The 17,670-nt window shown below is 36.7% G+C and overlaps 2 long non-coding RNA genes across 2 annotated transcripts; one reads left to right on the forward strand and one right to left on the reverse strand.

The window, feature by feature from the left end:
- The first annotated feature begins 13,542 nt into the window (after nt 1-13,542).
- On the forward strand, nt 13,543-14,404 carry LOC131435950 (uncharacterized). The gene is made up of 3 exons (XR_009230558.1): nt 13,543-13,781; nt 13,928-14,203; nt 14,263-14,404. It is a non-coding gene; the product is annotated as an uncharacterized LOC131435950 (long non-coding RNA).
- Nucleotides 14,394-15,241, reverse strand: LOC131435951 (uncharacterized). Its single transcript, XR_009230559.1, has 3 exons — nt 15,142-15,241; nt 14,577-14,855; nt 14,394-14,519 (listed from the first exon to the last, which is right to left on the reverse strand). It is a non-coding gene; the product is annotated as an uncharacterized LOC131435951 (long non-coding RNA).
- Between the last annotated feature and the right edge of the window lie 2,429 nt (nt 15,242-17,670).

Raw genomic sequence — 17,670 nt, forward strand, 5'->3', positions numbered from 1 at the left:
CAAGACGAGCACCTAAGACTGCTCCTTGAAGCTCCAATCGCGGGATCGATAACGGTTTCAGTGCTGCCACTTTGGCACGACTCATTATCAGAGGACAAACAACTTTACCGTTTATAATTGCGCGAAAATAAGCCACGCATCCGTAAGCAAGCTCACTAGCGTCCGTGAATATATGGAGCTGTAAGTCTTCAATCTCATGAGACTTAGCATTACCAAAAGAGCATCGTGGAACTTTGAACCGTTCAACATCTAATAGTAAGTTTGACCATTCTACCCATTTACAAAATTGCACATCATCGATTTTGTCGTCGTACTCGCAGCCCGATCTCCAGATATCCTGTAACAATATTTTACCTAGCACGGTAAATGGTGACAATAGACCCAACGGGTCGAAAAGAGACATGACGCAACTTAGAATCATTCTCTTTGTGGGCCGGTCGTTATTCTGAAGAATCGCGCCAAATCCATGGTTAGTAGTGAATGTGAACACGTCTGCGTTGGGTTCCCAAATTATTCCCAAAACTCTCTCATACTCTGTGACTTTATCCCGATTGAAATGTACTGTAGAATTTTCGCTTACTTCTCCTAGCTCGCTCAAGAGTGTTTTTGAGTTTGAAACCCAGTTTCTAATTCGGAAACCTCCTTGAGAGTGAATGTATTTAACTTCCTTTGCGCGTTGGATCGCTTCCTCTGGTGTATCCATACTATCGTAATAGTCGTCAACATAGTGACGGTCGACAATAGCAGCGACTGCACTCGGGTATTTATCTGCAAATTGCCTAGCATTTAGATTTTTTACAAATTGAGCCGAGCACGGCGAGCAAGTCGATCCGAACGTCAAAACATCCATGACGTACACCGACGGTTCTGCATCAGCACTCATGCGAAACAGGAAGCGTTGTGCCGATTTATCCTCCGATCTAACTCGAATTTGATGGTACATTTCTTCTATGTCTCCCCCGAATGCGATCGGTTTCTCCCGAAAGCGACAGATTACACCGGGAAGAGATACCAACATATCCGGACCTTTCATCAACTCTGAGTTCAAAGAAACGCCTTTAACTGATGCTGCCGCATCCCACACGAGACGTACCTTTCCCGGCTTCCGGGGGTTCAGAACAACGTTTAATGGCAGGTACCATATGTTCGACTGTGGTGTATCAAAAAGTTCTTCTCTGGTGGCTTTGTGGGCGTAGCCTTTGACTTGGTACTGATTTATTTGCTTATATACATTTTCTTTCAGCATTTGATCATTTTCGAGTTTTCGTTCGAGCGCTTTCATACGTCTAAGGGCCATTTGGTAGCCATCCGGAAATTGCCGTTCTTCACTACGCCATAGTAGTCCGGTCTCGAAGCGATTACCTACACGCTTTGTCGTTTTTGTCAAGATCAGTTGCGCTCTTTTATTCTCTTCTGAATTTAGTTCAACGAATAACGCATCGTTTTGCTCCTCGAGTACGTATTGAGATCGCATCATATCGTGTAGCTCTTGGTTGCTAGCTGGTCTAGTTAGATGCAAATTGAGAAAGGTCTCGACTCTGGGCTTCTCCCTTTCTGGACCATACACTGTCCAACCTAATACTGAACGAACAGCAATTGGTTCACCTGGTTTGCCGATACGAGATTCTAACGGTGCAAAAAGATGTAAATTGTTTAAACCTATCAATATGGTAGGTACATTCGACGAGTGCTAGCTGACGGATAATCCGGTAAGATGGGAGTATCGTTTTGCAACTTCCGTGAATCGTACACTCGGTTTCGGCAGTTCCAGCTTGGCAACAGTTCTTACGTTTTCTAAAGAAAACTTATGATCCGATTCAATTGCAGACAACATCAATTGTATGCGACGGGAACCATTTTCATGGCGTTTAACATCACCCGTCCACGAGATGATCAATGGCTCACATTCTCCTTTTATTTTCAATTCCTTAGCTATTTTTTCATCTACTAGTGTACTAGACGATCCTTCATCCAAGAAAGCTAGTGTTTCAAACGATATCTTCCCAGCGTGGAAAACAACTGGAACTATTCGGAAAATCACTGAGGATTGAACATTGTGGGCGTTACATCCTATTTGCATTAGCTGAACGGATTCTTCGCGTCTATGCAGAAGGGGATGATGATTTCCTTTGCTGTACTGTACACTTCAAACTGAATTTGCACTTACTTTTTCCGTGACTGTTTAAGCAGAGACAGCAAAGTTTCAATTTTTCTACTACATTCAGTCGATCACTTAAGCTCATTCTCTTGAAGTCATCGCAAAATCTAACTTTGTGCTCGCTACTTTTACAGACCCAGCATGTTCGGCTCATATTCATACTATGAGACTCGTTTCCAGGTTTGTACGTAGGGCTATTATGAAGATGAACAAATTCATTTCTCCTAGTTTTTTCTTTACTTCTGCCGACTGGTTCATTAAGAGGTAAAAAAAGGTAAAAATTTCAGAGACATCTGACACTATATCCGTCATAAAATCAGTAAATATCCGAAGTGGAGTATCGATTTTACCACGCTTGAACCTAACCCACTCTAGTTTATAACTAGGTGGCAGTTTCTCGACCAGTTCCTGTACTAACATGGGATTACTCAGATGATCATGATTCCAAAACGGATGAACGACTCTAAGCGGTCGGCTCTCGGAGCTTGAGCTTGACGAACCTTGCTTAGTAACGTTTTCAACAGTTTTTCTGGTTTACCGAATAGATTACGAAGATCACGAATAACGTCCGGAACCGAGTCCGGAAGAACAAGTCTGCTTCTGACAGCTTCTAGAGCGTCTCCTTGTAGGCAGTCCTGCAAGCGTTTTAAATTATCTAAGTTTGAAAACCCACAAGCTTCAGTTGTGTATTCAAAGCTACTTATAAAGAGGGGCCATATCTCTGGCTCGCCTCGAAACGTTGGAAGATGTTTAGAAGCCACTTGACGAGCTGCTAATTGTTCATGCGTTAATCTAATCGTTCGGTGTATGGACGTTTGTCGAACACTATGCTTTGAACGAACTGTCTTAAGTGAAACATTGTCTTCCCATTCATTCTGAAAGTCTCCATCTGATATACTTTCAATGAAGTCATCGTTCACGTTACTAGATTGCTGCGTAGTTGACTTGATTGAGCCGGGTTGTCCTCCCTGTAGAGAACCTTTGCTATTACCACCCGGAAGCGGTTTGTTATTCATTTTATTCTGATCTAACCATTGTTTAATTCGCTCGTTGAGAATATCTGGTTCTGTTGAACCATTTTCAGCAGTACCTTCTTCCGACAGCCTTTTAATATTCAATAAACTAATTCTCATCTTTTGACGAATCATTTCGCGTTTTCCCGCGAATTCCTGTTCTGCAGCCAGTTGCCGTTCCAGCAGTTCTTCTTCTTGCTTTAACTGAAGCTCTTGCATTTCTCTCTCCTGCTTGAGTTCACGTTCTCGCATTTCCTTTTCTAGCAGTAATTGTTTTTTCTTCCAGGATCTCTCCATCTCTAAACGTTTTTCGCGAAGTTTTAATTCCTTTACAAATGCAATTTGTTTTGCCACTTGCTCTTCTTCTAAATGCTGGGTAATGAGATTGGCATTTACACCATCGCTACGAACCGAATCTCCTTCACTTTTTGTGGTATTTTTTTTACTTGTTTTCCTTCCAGGTTTAGGAACACGCAGCTGATTCTGTGCAGCCTTAGAGCATTTTGGACAATGCCAATCTATATGCTTTATTTCCTCAGTTACCCCCGCACAACTGAAATGGGACCATAATTTGCACTGCTTACATTCTACCATGTGGTAGTCATCTTCCTCTGGACCTTCACAGATAATACAGATAGCCGGAGGTTCGCACTCGTCTTTCGAGGACATAGAAGCCATCCTTTGAGGTCCGAAGCCAAAAATCCTTTGATTTTGTTCGGTATATATCCAGTAAACACCTCTTTGTATCAACTTCCAGTAGATCAAAGCTACAATTTTATTTATTCTTAGAACAGGTTTTGATTATTAAATTCATACATACGATTTTGTGTTCCTGTTAATTTTCCTCCTGCAGATATCTTCCCTATCACCGAACCTCGGTATTCTTTCAATCAAATTCCTACCGGTCGATCCGTACGGCGCCAAATGGATCCGCTAACCTCAACACACGTAGCTTTCTAAATACGATTGGTTTAGGTTAAGTTAAAAGTTCGATAATAATTCATTTTTAATACCTGGTAAGATAGGTTTATTTAAATTCAATTTCACCCACTAATTTTCATCTATTCTTCACTACCTTATTTCTTTGCTTATAGCGTACCTTCTTTGCTATCAACGTGATCTTTTTACTCTATCAAATTTTACTTTTCTATATCCTGTCACTGACGTTTCTATCTCTTCTATTTTACTTCCGTCTATTCTGCTGTCAAATTTGCTTATACTGCTACTTGGAGTCGGCCGTGATGCCAGAGCAAACTTCGATGTCTCTTCTTACAGCGATTTGCAAAAACTCACACGATATCGACCGAAATTTTTCGTAATATGAGACTTAAATGGTTAGCATGTCCAGTGGAGTTGTAGGCAAAATAACAGTAATGGTAAAATACTTCAGAATCAACTCTCAGCTGATTACTTCACAGTTCTTCTTCCGTGAAAAACCCGTCTAGAATTGATCTGGTTCTAACAGATCAAAGTCACATTTGTAGTGAACCGATTACACATGCTGACTTTGACTCAGATCATCTTTCTGTAACATTCAGACTTTCCAAGGAAGCTATAATTAATTCAATTAGTTCCATATTCAACTATCATAGGGCTAATTGGTTGGATTACAGTTCGCACATTGAAAATCATGTGGATCATGAAACTATTTTAGAAAATTCTACGGACATCGACACAACAATTGATAATTTGAATCATTATATTATCGAAGCTAGAAATCTTTCAGTTCCCAAAGCTCAAACTAAATCAAATTCTCCTGTCATCGATGACAATCTTCAACTGCTCATTCGGTTGAAGAATGTTCGTCGACGACAGTATCAACGTTCTCGTGATCTGCTATGAAAAAGGCGAAAAGTGCAAAATCAAATCAAACAGTTCTAGATTTGCACTAAACTGAGGATATATCCCTTCGATTTGCGAGCAAGAAATTCTAATAGTTCTTTAGAAAGCTTTTAGAGCCATTAGAACAGTTTATTTTGTGTAATGCTCTACACCGTTGCTTTTTCACCAATGCAAATGACTGGCAGCTGTGACGTAATCGCTCTTGTCGGAGGCGAAACTAGCTTTGCAAATGACACAAAATACATTTGCTCGCAGTGGTGATAGAATTCAAACTGATGCAATTTTTGTTGAGAGGTTTGTTTTTACCTGATTTCGTTTGTAGCTTTTTCACTAATGGGTGGTCCTAACGGCTATAAAAATAGCATACATAATTTTAATGTCGATTATTTCATTTCGGATTTGCATAATTTATTGAAAGAAACTATCAATATGCTGTAGGGATTCGTTTCTAGCATTTAGAAGGGTCAAATTGCGTAATTCTCTACGACATTAAACTCTGGAACATTTTTCGCAAAAACTAAGAAGGCTTCACTTGATCTCGATTACTGTGAATTTCACACAGCGAAAAGTGCACAAATTTAACCAAACTGTTCTAGATTTGCACTAAACTGAGGATATTTCCTTTCGGTTTGCGAACAACAAATCTCAATAGTTCCTTAGAAAACTTTCAGAGCCATTAGAACGGCTGATTTTGTGTAATGCTCTCCACCGTTGCTTTTTCACCAATGCAAATGACTGGCAGCTGTGACGTAATCGCTCTTGTCGGAAGCGAAACCAGCTTTGCAAACGACACAAAACACATCTGCTCGCAGTGACGATAGAATCCAAACTGATCCAATTTTTGTTGAGAGGTTTGTTTTTACCTGATTTCGTTTGTAGCTTTTTCACTAATGGGCGGTCCTAACGACTATAAAAAGTAGCAGCATATAGAATTTTAATTTCGATTTTTCATTTCGGATTTGCATTTCATTGAAAGAAACTATCCGGATGCTGTACGGGATTCATTCCTGCCTTTTAGAAGGACCGAATTGTGGAACTCACTACGATATTAAACACTGTTCGAAACATTTTCTCGAACGATTTGTTGTACAGCAGCAGATATTTTGTTCTCTTCCTCAGAACGCGTTCTGATTGGCTGGTGTTGACATGGGTCAAATGAGACAGGTTTTTCCAAGTCCCTGCTAGGCCGCCATGTTTTCGTGACCATCATCTTTTCCGCAAAGACGAAAACAACGAAGAAGTATATAAGTTCGTTGTTGCTAAATATCTGTGATATTTAGCTGTGAAAGTTGATTTTTTATGTTTGATTATAAATGTGATATCGTTATAAAACGTGCGCTGCTAAATTGTAATACTGACTTTCACAATCAATGAAGTGCTGTATTTTACTTCATTTTGTTTACTTTGCTCTCACTGACTTGCTAGCTTTGATGGCCCCGAAGCACTGAGATGTTGGTTACGATAGCACTAGCTGGAGCGCTTTATTGTTGCCACCGGGCTGGGTTTTTCAATAGTGTACACGCTTAAAAATAGTTACTCAAAAATGAGTAAGATCTCACTCAACTACAGAAAAAGTGGAACAACTCTAATTTAGAGTAACTCCGAAGTTACTCAAATTTGAGTTCTCCCATTGGAAACGATATTTGGGTAAAATCTACTCATTTACTGAGTAATACTTTATTTGTACATGTACCAAAAATAGAGTAACGATGACTCAAATTTTGAGTGAAATTTTATTTCACATATAACAAATTTGCAAAAAAATTGCTCCTTTTCTGAGTGTATTGTATTAAAATATTAAGTAATTGAACTCAATACTATATCAAGTGGCGGTCACTTGGAGTAGTGTGTCAATCGCAAATGAACATACATGTCAGTTATGCTCAGGCACCAATCAGACACTTATTCCTCATAAATGACATTTGAGCATATTCGTTTCCATTCTAAAGCACAACATGGAGTTTATCATTCCGGTTTTTGCAGACACCGTTTGTGTTGAGCGACTCACCCACGAAATACGCGATCTCACTAACAAAAAATTCAACCTGTTGCTACAAATGTTTATAACAACTTTTAGACTGATCTTGCGAATAGTAACAAAAAAACGAGTTCTTGCGTTAATTTCAAATTTAGAGTAGGAGTTACTCAATATCATTGATGATAACGACTCAATTTTTGACGTTTCCATGTATCATTTGAAAATGAGTAACTAGTACTCAAACTCTGAGTAACTTTTTCTAAGCGTGTAGTATTGAAATACACTGAGCTAAATTTTCTTTTTCACATTATATGATATTCTAATGATTTTGCACTATTAGCATTTCCAATAATAGTTACAAGATGTGTTCTTCATCATGTCAAATATATGAGATAATCTTATGAAACATAAAACTCTTCTTAACGTTATTTTTACAGGATTTCCATATAACGAATGAAATTTCCAGTCGGAGTCAAATTTATAGGCGCGTCTTATAACCATTACTAGATATCCGCACAACATACATTGGAACAATTTATGAAGCGCATATTATATTCACTTCGATTTTATTTAGATAGGTTCATATATACCATATGACTAGTTTTATAAAATTTATATATATATATATATTTTTTTTTTTCTCTTTATGCGATATTCGCCTAACCAGAGACATTTTTTGTAGAAACAGAAAATGAAAATTTTAGAATGATAGTACTCAAGAGAGAGCAAGGATGTGAATATATAGAACGGAAAATGAGAGACGTGACAGAGGGTCATTTAGGCAAGCAGAAATCTTTTAGTAACTTAACTTTTACCTTCTACCAGAGGAGTCGGGCTTAGGCATCTGAACAATGCGAATCGCCCAAGTCTCTGGTATGTCGGAAAGTAGTGATAAAGGTCTTTTACCATTTACTATTCGAACCGGAATGATAAACTCCATGTTGTGCTTTAGAATGGAAACGAATATGCTCAAATGTCATTTATGAGGAATAAGTGTCTGATTGGTGCCTGAGCATAACTGACATGTATGTTCATTTGCGATTGACACACTACTCCAAGTGACCGCCACTTGATATAGTATTGAGTTCAATTACTTAATATTTTAATACAATACACTCAGAAAAGGAGCAATTTTTTTGCAAATTTGTTATATGTGAAATAAAATTTCACTCAAAATTTGAGTCATCGTTACTCTATTTTTGGTACATGTACAAATAAAGTATTACTCAGTAAATGAGTAGATTTTACCCAAATATCGTTTCCAATGGGAGAACTCAAATTTGAGTAACTTCGGAGTTACTCTAAATTAGAGTTGTTCCACTTTTTCTGTAGTTGAGTAAGATCTTACTCATTTTTGAGTAACTATTTTTAAGCGTGTACACTATTGAAAAACCCAGCCCGGTGGCAACAATAAAGCGCTCCAGCTAGTGCTATCGTAACCAACATCTCAGTGCTTCGGGGCCATCAAAGCTAGCAAGTCAGTGAGAGCAAAGTAAACAAAATGAAGTAAAATACAGCACTTCATTGATTGTGAAAGTCAGTATTACAATTTAGCAGCGCACGTTTTATAACGATATCACATTTATAATCAAACATAAAAAATCAACTTTCACAGCTAAATATCACAGATATTTAGCAACAACGAACTTATATACTTCTTCGTTGTTTTCGTCTTTGCGGAAAAGATGATGGTCACGAAAACATGGCGGCCTAGCAGGGACTTGGAAAAACCTGTCTCATTTGACCCATGTCACCAGCCAATCAGAACGCGTTCTGAGGAAGAGAACAAAATATCTGCTGCTGTACAACAAATCGTTCGAGAAAATGTTTCGAACAGTGTTTAATATCGTAGTGAGTTCCACAATTCGGTCCTTCTAAAAGGCAGGAATGAATCCCGTACAGCATCCGGATAGTTTCTTTCAATGAAATGCAAATCCGAAATGAAAAATCGAAATTAAAATTCTATATGCTGCTACTTTTTATAGTCGTTAGGACCGCCCATTAGTGAAAAAGCTACAAACGAAATCAGGTAAAAACAAACCTCTCAACAAAAATTGGATCAGTTTGGATTCTATCGTCACTGCGAGCAGATGTATTTTGTGTCGTTTGCAAAGCTGGTTTCGCTTCCGACAAGAGCGATTACGTCACAGCTGCCAGTCATTTGCATTGGTGAAAAAGCAACGGTGGAGAGCATTACACAAAATCAGCCGTTCTAATGGCTCTGAAAGTTTTCTAAGGAACTATTGAGATTTGTTGTTCGCAAACCGAAAGGAAATATCCTCAGTTTAGTGCAAATCTAGAACAGTTTGGTTAAATTTGTGCACTTTTCGCTGTGTGAAATTCACAGTAATCGAGATCAAGTGAAGCCTTCTTAGTTTTTGCGAAAAATGTTCCAGAGTTTAATGTCGTAGAGAATTACGCAATTTGACCCTTCTAAATGCTAGAAACGAATCCCTACAGCATATTGATAGTTTCTTTCAATAAATTATGCAAATCCGAAATGAAATAATCGACATTAAAATTATGTATGCTATTTTTATAGCCGTTAGGACCACCCATTAGTGAAAAAGCTACAAACGAAATCAGCCCGACTCCTCTGGTAGAAGGTAAAAGTTAAGTTACTAAAAGTTTTCTGCTTGCCTAAATGACCCTCTGTCACGTCTCTCATTTTCCGTTCTATATATTCACATCCTTGCTCTCTCTTGAGTACTATCATTCTAAAATTTTCATTTTCTGTTTCTACAAAAAATGTCTCTGGTTAGGCGAATATCGCATAAAGAGAAAAAAAGAAATATTGACTTAAGTCGTCAAAAAAGAAAAAAAAATATGTATATATATATATATATATATATATATATATATATATATATATATATATATATATATATATATATATATATATATATATATATATATCAAGGGGAGGACGCTTAGAACAATGTGCCAATCACACATTAACACAATGCGTTGGTGCATTTATCAATATTGGCACTTTCGTTTTCATGCAGTTGCACAGATGCGGCACACAAAGGGCTCAGTTTTAACAAGTAGCTGTTTCATGGAGCACAGCGTGGCACACTTAGACTCACAGTATATCACGGGAGTTTTTAGAGGCACAATATAGTTTGTGTTAAGCGACTCTCCCCTTGATATATATATATATATATATATATATATATATATATATATATATATATATATATATATATATATATATATATATATATATATATATATATATATATATATATATATATATATATATATATATATATATATATATATATATATATATATATATATATATATATATATATATATATATATATATATATATATATATATATATATATATATATATATATATATATATATATAACTTTCAATGGAGCTCATAAGAATAGTAGATAATCGCCAACTACTACTTTTCTTTGAGAATTCAAGCTTTACTAGTATTCCGTTCGGTAAGGGAGCACCTCATGATATTTGCGAAAGAGAAGTGAGATCCCGAGACTGAAAATAAAAATTAATCTTACTAAACAGATAGAGTAATGAAATGTACCCGATATATATTTCATGGTCCGTTAACGCATATCCTTGAACGAAGTTGGATGAGCTGTCTTGTCAGCGATTTGAAATTACATTGAGATGCGGAACTTCCTGAAAAAAATGGTCTGGAGCAGTTGATGAATATCGAGGACACAACTATTTCTTCAGCTTCAAGCAGTACGATTCACGACTTCCATCGGATTTCCATATAAATTATATGGGATATTTTTATAACTTTCATTATGATAACGTCCATATAGATTTGACGTACACATTAAATAAAGATTATAAGTTTCCATATAATTTCTATGAAGTATATTCTGCATATGATTCATATGACAAATCTAATGAATATAAATAAGATTTTCATTTCAGTGTACTTCAATGATTTTTCTTTACACGCTTAAGTTGAAAAATTTCAATTCCATTGGTAGTTAGATTATATAAATCCTTTCACAGATCACTGAGCTATGAGCTTTAAAAATACGAGAAAGGCAAACGCGCCTTATGAATTATCCTCTTTGATTCTCGTTTATACCAAACATTTCAGAAAAGTTTAATTTTGAAATCTTTGAGATTGTCACACAACTGAATACTTTATCATAAAATTGTGATCATATTTCCGATGGCATGTAGCAAAAGTTATGTTGACTCGTTAGATACAATAAGAGATATTCACGATCAAAAACTTATCACTCACTCAGAGGGTAAATTTTGAAAAGGCATCCCATAGTAAAGTAAGTCGTATTCATGACAAAAATATGCCAGACATGATAGTAAAGTTTAACATGAACATACCAGATCGGCTTCCAATCAAAACCGGATTTTGAATCCCGCTCACTCCAGCACTCAACGACTCGATTGGCGCTTCCAGGCCATCGCTGGACACTGCTACTTTCTGATGCACTCGTTTCAAAAGACGACTCGGTTCTTCTTCAGTAGGTTCCGATGGAGGCACCTGTCGCTTCCTCTTGCGATGGTTAGCAAGATATTTTTCTTGAAGATACCGTCATCTCGCCATAACAAGCACTTTCAATGAAAGCTGTATCCAGAATGAGGAATCGCTATTTTTAGAAAATTTGCCCTCAGTTGAGGAGTTCAGCACTATGTATTTATTACTCAAGTTAAAAACTTATCTCTCTTTCTCTCTTAGAGTGTACATTACGGTGTTAAGAAATTTTTTCCTTCCGCAACATTTAAGTCTGTATTGTTCAGGAGAAGTTTTCGTTAGCCATGATGAGAATTTCGCTTCAAATCAAATAGATATAATTGTTGATGTATTAGGGAGAAATTGGTCCAAAACAATCATATTCTAGCTTGAAATTAACAGAAATCATATTTAAAAATCTACTGACTGTTTTTTTATTTTAAACAAGCTCGATTTCTCTGCGTGAATAATCTAGAATGGTTAAGCCACCATGAATATTTTAGGTTGAAACAAACTGGTAAATATGTTTAACACTCTGCGTTCGCACATTAGTTATGGGAGGAGCCGCGTGGTTGATCATAAATCATTGTAATGGGCGTTTTTGTTGTTGTTGTATACCATGCGTCTCCATATTTCAAAGGAAAGAGCCGCACGGAATAAATAGATCTCACACCTAGGTGAACGACTTCTACAGTTAAAACTGGAGTGAAATGAAAATATACAAAAACGAGACATGATTCACTACTAGTTTTCTGTTTATTACTAATTACACCAATGTACTGTGAAGGTAATTCATATCGTGATTAATTGAATTAGCATATTGTATATTCGATTGTATTGATATTTGTAGATTCGTGGGTGTTTGTATTCATTTTTTATCTTTTGTGCTAGTGCTGGCGATATTTAGACTGATTGTTGCAGTTTAATCACAGACTAACAGACATGACAGTATAAGTAAGTTCTTATAAAGATAATTTTTCGTGATGCGCTAGTTCCACCTATATTGTACTGCGCGAACTATTTACTATCTGTACACCCCTTGTGTTATGTAAACGTTGGTTTCCCCTCGTTTGTCAACACCGATCAGCTGCTTGCAGGGATGCCTGATTTTATCAAAATATTTGAAAATGAATCGTCACAATGAATTATTGGATTACGTTGATCATATATTTAACTTTTTCGCGATGTGGGAAGGTAACCATTTATTTGACTCAACGTTGTTCATCTAGACTATTTTTTATTGTGTTGGTAGTTTTCATCCGAAATTAAGTGGAGGCAGACCAGAAGCAAGTAAATATTGTAACAAAACGGGTTCGATTTTGTATTGCGTTGGAGGATGAGAAGTAGGCACAGTTATGTATATAGTTTTGGCAATATGTATTAAATCTGTATCCTGCATGAAATTCGCATGGACGTATACAAACAGCCCCCTGCTATGACGTCATGAAACTGTGGCCAGCATCATTTTGCAAAAATCTGAACAATGAAGAAGAATGGCTAACAAAAAATTGGATAATACAAACTACTTGTTTATTCAGTAACCTTTACCGCACTTCCCCGCAAATTATCGATCAGAATATCATCACTACGATGAGGAAATTAAGATTTTACTCGATTTGAAATGCTTGAATGTTTGTTTACCATACTCTGAGCGCTCTGATTGCCCACCAAATGCCCCAGATGAATCGGTTCTGCATCTTAAGCGTCTCGGTTTCATTTTTTCATTAAAAAGTACATATGAAAGCCAATAAATTATTGTCCTTCATACATACTAATTATGGAAAATGTTATTACCAATAACAGTGCTTTCTCACTACCAAACATACACATTATGGCTGTAGAACGGTAAATTCAATGAGACCAAGGCTTTGCTTCTCGTCGCTGCAATCGAATACTAATAGATTGCTCATACGAAAAAGTATCAAATTTAGAAAATCTGTATCAAATCTGTATTCAGTATGCGTATGTAAAAATCTGTATAATACAGATAAATCTGTATAAATGGCATCTCTGATCGTAGCCAACCCATGGACAACTTGACAGCTCCTATTCGCGACCTAGAAGGAGCAGTGCTGCTACCTATGAAAGTTTAATCTGTGTGTGAAGTAATTGTAAATAAAGCAGGGTACTTTTTCACTCAAGTTAAAATAGTTAATTCTCTGTTTTCTTATTTGATGTTCTGTGCGTTGAAGTACGAAATTGTTTGAATGATTACTATTTAGCCATTAGAACATATTGTGCGGTGTATCGTAGCTGGTATTTCGTCAGTATAAAGCGGAAAAAATTCTTCTCTGGCACTAGTAATCTGCATAGGTAAGAATCAAATATTTTCTTACCTATGCAGATTTTTCTGACAAAACAACTATTCTTAGTTAATCTAATGCAGCAAACCAGTGCATTATAATACAGAAGAAGGTAATTGAGAATAATTTAAGAAATTTTTTCTCCGAATATTGTAGATCATGGATCTGAAAAGTTGCTGGAATAGGCTTGCTAAAACATTTCCTCACTGTGCTTGTTATGCTGACAAGAACAGCAACAAATGCAAATTGTTGAGCTAAATTGTATGTTATGATTGCTAAAAAAAAGGGTATCGACCGGGTATATCGATTTCATCATGTGAAATGAAATAAACGATGCACAAAGAAACGTGAAATAAACGATGCATAACATAGATTGAACGACTCAGAATCGATCCAACGAAAACTGCTCGGCAATAAACTTCGTTCTCCCAAGTAAGTTTCAAATATTGTTCTAACTCAAATTTAGACAACTGTTTGTTTTCTGTTCCCAGGTGTGAACCCTACAACTAAACGAGTAATTCTGAGGACTGCTTCTGTACCCGTTGCTTTTATCGATTGTAATTCAATGCATGCCTCCAATTTGTTTACTTATATATTTTTGTATTTAATAAATTTATTCATCTGACAATAAAATATACTTAATGAATTAATCCCAAATGTCCTCAAGCATGATGTTATCGGTTCGGAATATCTTAGCGCTGTTCGTTGTAATCTCGTTGGATGTTAATCGTTCTATAGAGTCGTGTTTCTGTAACATATAAAATGTTAATAGTTTTGTGATCTCAAATACAGATATTAAAAAAACCTTAATAAATGATTCAAAATAGCCATCTCATGTTTGCATGTTTATTTACTGGCTTTGAAAGAACATGAAAATAATCAATCAGAAAGCTCACTTCTAGTGCAAACTTTTATTGCGTGCGGCTCGACAGTTGGAGAGAATGACTGTAACCAAGTCGAATATAAGACAAATCCATCATTGTAGATCTCTTCTACTCCAACTAACTTAACGGTTTCCTCCGGAAGCGTAGTTGAAAACATCCGACAAGTTCAACACAGTGCACGTATCACCTTTTGAAGGATCCTAAACATGAATCGAAAAATGCTTTATTATCACATTTAAAATGAACACTTCGACGAAAAATTTGCACAACAAGTAGAAAACATGCAGTTTTGATGCAATTCAAAGAATTTTTTAAAATAGCAGAAGATTTTCATTCATAAATATTGTTCAGAAATTATGTTTACTTTTTCTCACATACCGATCACTTGTTTTATACACGAGAAAATAGACATCACTCAAAGCGATTATTTCTTATTTCTATACTGAATTTGTATCTTCAAAGTTTTTGAATAACACTAGTACTTACCATTTCAACCAGCAATACTAAAATCGAAGAAAACGGTACGTTTGAAAATTTATCACTTTTTGCTTGTTTACTTCCACTTTACACACATAAGCTGGCCAACTCAACTTCATAGTCGCGAATATATCGAGAATATACACGCTCATTCAATGTTATTCTCAAGTGAGTAATTTGTACTCATTTTTGCTTATTAAATTCAAATGTCAAAAAGTGAGTAATATTGATTTAGAAGACTGAGTAACTTCTACTCAGTTTTTAAATTGACAACAAGTTTTACTCACAGTGCTTTAAAAATGTGTGAAAATTTACGTTCACTCGACGTTCACTGAACTTTTCCCTTTGTCGGAGACGGAACCAGATTATAAGGGCACATTATCGAAATGCTTACTACACACCTCAAAGCAATTCGTGTTCAGTCATATAGCAAGTATTTTATTTATTTTTTCTGCATAAGAATACATCAGAGCATTTCTACGACTGCTGTACAAAATGCCAGTACGTGGGCAACGTAGGAAGGCAGACGGATCTTTTCCAATGAACGATGAACAGGTAACGGCTTCCTTTATTCGTTGGATAGAAGTGAGTTAGTATTTGTTTAAAGCAAAGAATTCCTTATTCAATTCGAATGATATTGAGTAATATTTACTCACTCGAGCTAATTTTCCCATTTGTAGCACCCCACTTGTGAGGAATTCTGGCAACCGTCAGAAGGCTGGCTGCATTACGGCTGCTGTCAAAATTATCTAGGCGAAATTGCATCATTATCTCGCCGTACGTGTCTTGTCTATTTCCCTCCTCTTTCTTTTTTCTTTTTTCGACTTCATTTGATATTCGTCAATCCCGAATGTACGTACAAAAAATGAATCTTGAGACGAGGTAAATGAGATTGAAATATGGGTATGTTTGGTAGTGAAAAAGTAATGTTATTGGCAATGAGTTAGTATACATGAAAAGCAATAACTGATTGTCTTTCATATGTACTTTTTATTGAAAAAATAAAACCAAGACGCAAAAAATGTAGAACCGATTCAAAACGGCTCTGCAATCTTGTATGGCAAGAATCCGACAGAAACAGAACCGATAATAACCGCTAGGCGAAATTCTCTGCCGAAAACGGTTGTTGCAATGCTGCCAGACTTTTGCCGGAATTCTGGCAGAACTCCGGCAAAAAGGGCTGGCAGACATAGCCAGCCGTCTGGGGGGAATCTGCCCGCCGCGTACAAGTGGGACTGAGTAAATGTTACTCAGAATTTGACAAATATCATATATATTCAAAAGTGTGTAAACAAGCTTTACTTATATTAAGCTCTCTGACAGCTCACTTCCAACCACAAATGCAAATGAGATGTTTTCATCAGGAAACGCATGCTTTAAACACGATTCAGACAATCAATCAACTTCGGTCGACGTCCAGATTAATTTATTAATTATTTTAGCCGAATATTGCTCACGTATCCGACGTTAAAATGTTCCGTGAACTTGACGTAGTGTCCGTTCAGATTAATTGCATACTATTAATGTTGTTGTTTCGTAATCGTTCCATGCAGGCGATAGTCGCTTGATGCAGCGTGTGAATCGCTTTTACATATTGTTTTGTTTTTATCAGGAAACGTGTTGGCCACCCAATTTTCAGTAGGGCCGCTATTCATTTTTTACCGGGCATAGAAACCTTAATAGACCCACTTAGAAAAAAATGTTCAACGGTGGTCCTTCATTGGTCCGATACGTTGAATCATTGGTCCAATGAAAGTCCATTCAATCGTTCAACGGGAGGCCAACACGGGTCCTTCGTTTGCCGATTTTGAAACAGACCGTTGAACCGAATGCCATTTTTTCGTTCAACAAACCCGGCAGACGGAGGTCCATTGAAGATATGGGCAATTCGCTCCTGAGCTGTTCCAGTGAATCGAATCATTGAAGTGAGCTGACAGCTCACAGCTCTTTTCAAAAGAACCGCAGCTCACCAGCTCACTCATTTGCTACCCAGTTCACTGCATTATGACGAAGGGAACACGCTACGAGCTGATCGGATCTTCGGCTCTTTAAGAGATTCAATTTAGTCGACATCAATTAAAGATAAGTTAATTCTCATTGCATTCATTGCAAATCAATGATTCAATTTCGATCATGCATATGAAAGAAAACCGGTGCATAAGAAAAACGGCGCACAAAACGAACCTTAAGTTTGAACTAAAAGAGCTGATGAGCTGATACATCGAATCGATTCTTTTTGGTGAGCTGATCGGTTCGGAGCTGTTCACCAAAATGAGCTGTTTTGCACACCTCTAGTCCATTGTTGAGCCATTTTTAACATGAGGAGTTGGAGCCCCGTTGGACTAGTTTTACTGCAGAATTTCTGAAGTTTTCTCCAATTATTTGTTTAAACTAACAATACATACCTGCACAATACTTCTACTTCACGTAGAATAACAACAAATTTTCTTTCTATGTAAAGGTAACACTTAATTTTCACACTATTTTCGCAAGAGAAAAAACAACAACAAACCGTTCCAGCAAATTGAACGAATATTT

This window comes from Malaya genurostris, chromosome 3 (assembly GCF_030247185.1).
Source record: "Malaya genurostris strain Urasoe2022 chromosome 3, Malgen_1.1, whole genome shotgun sequence".
In the NCBI taxonomy this organism is placed as follows: Eukaryota; Metazoa; Arthropoda; class Insecta; order Diptera; family Culicidae; genus Malaya; species Malaya genurostris.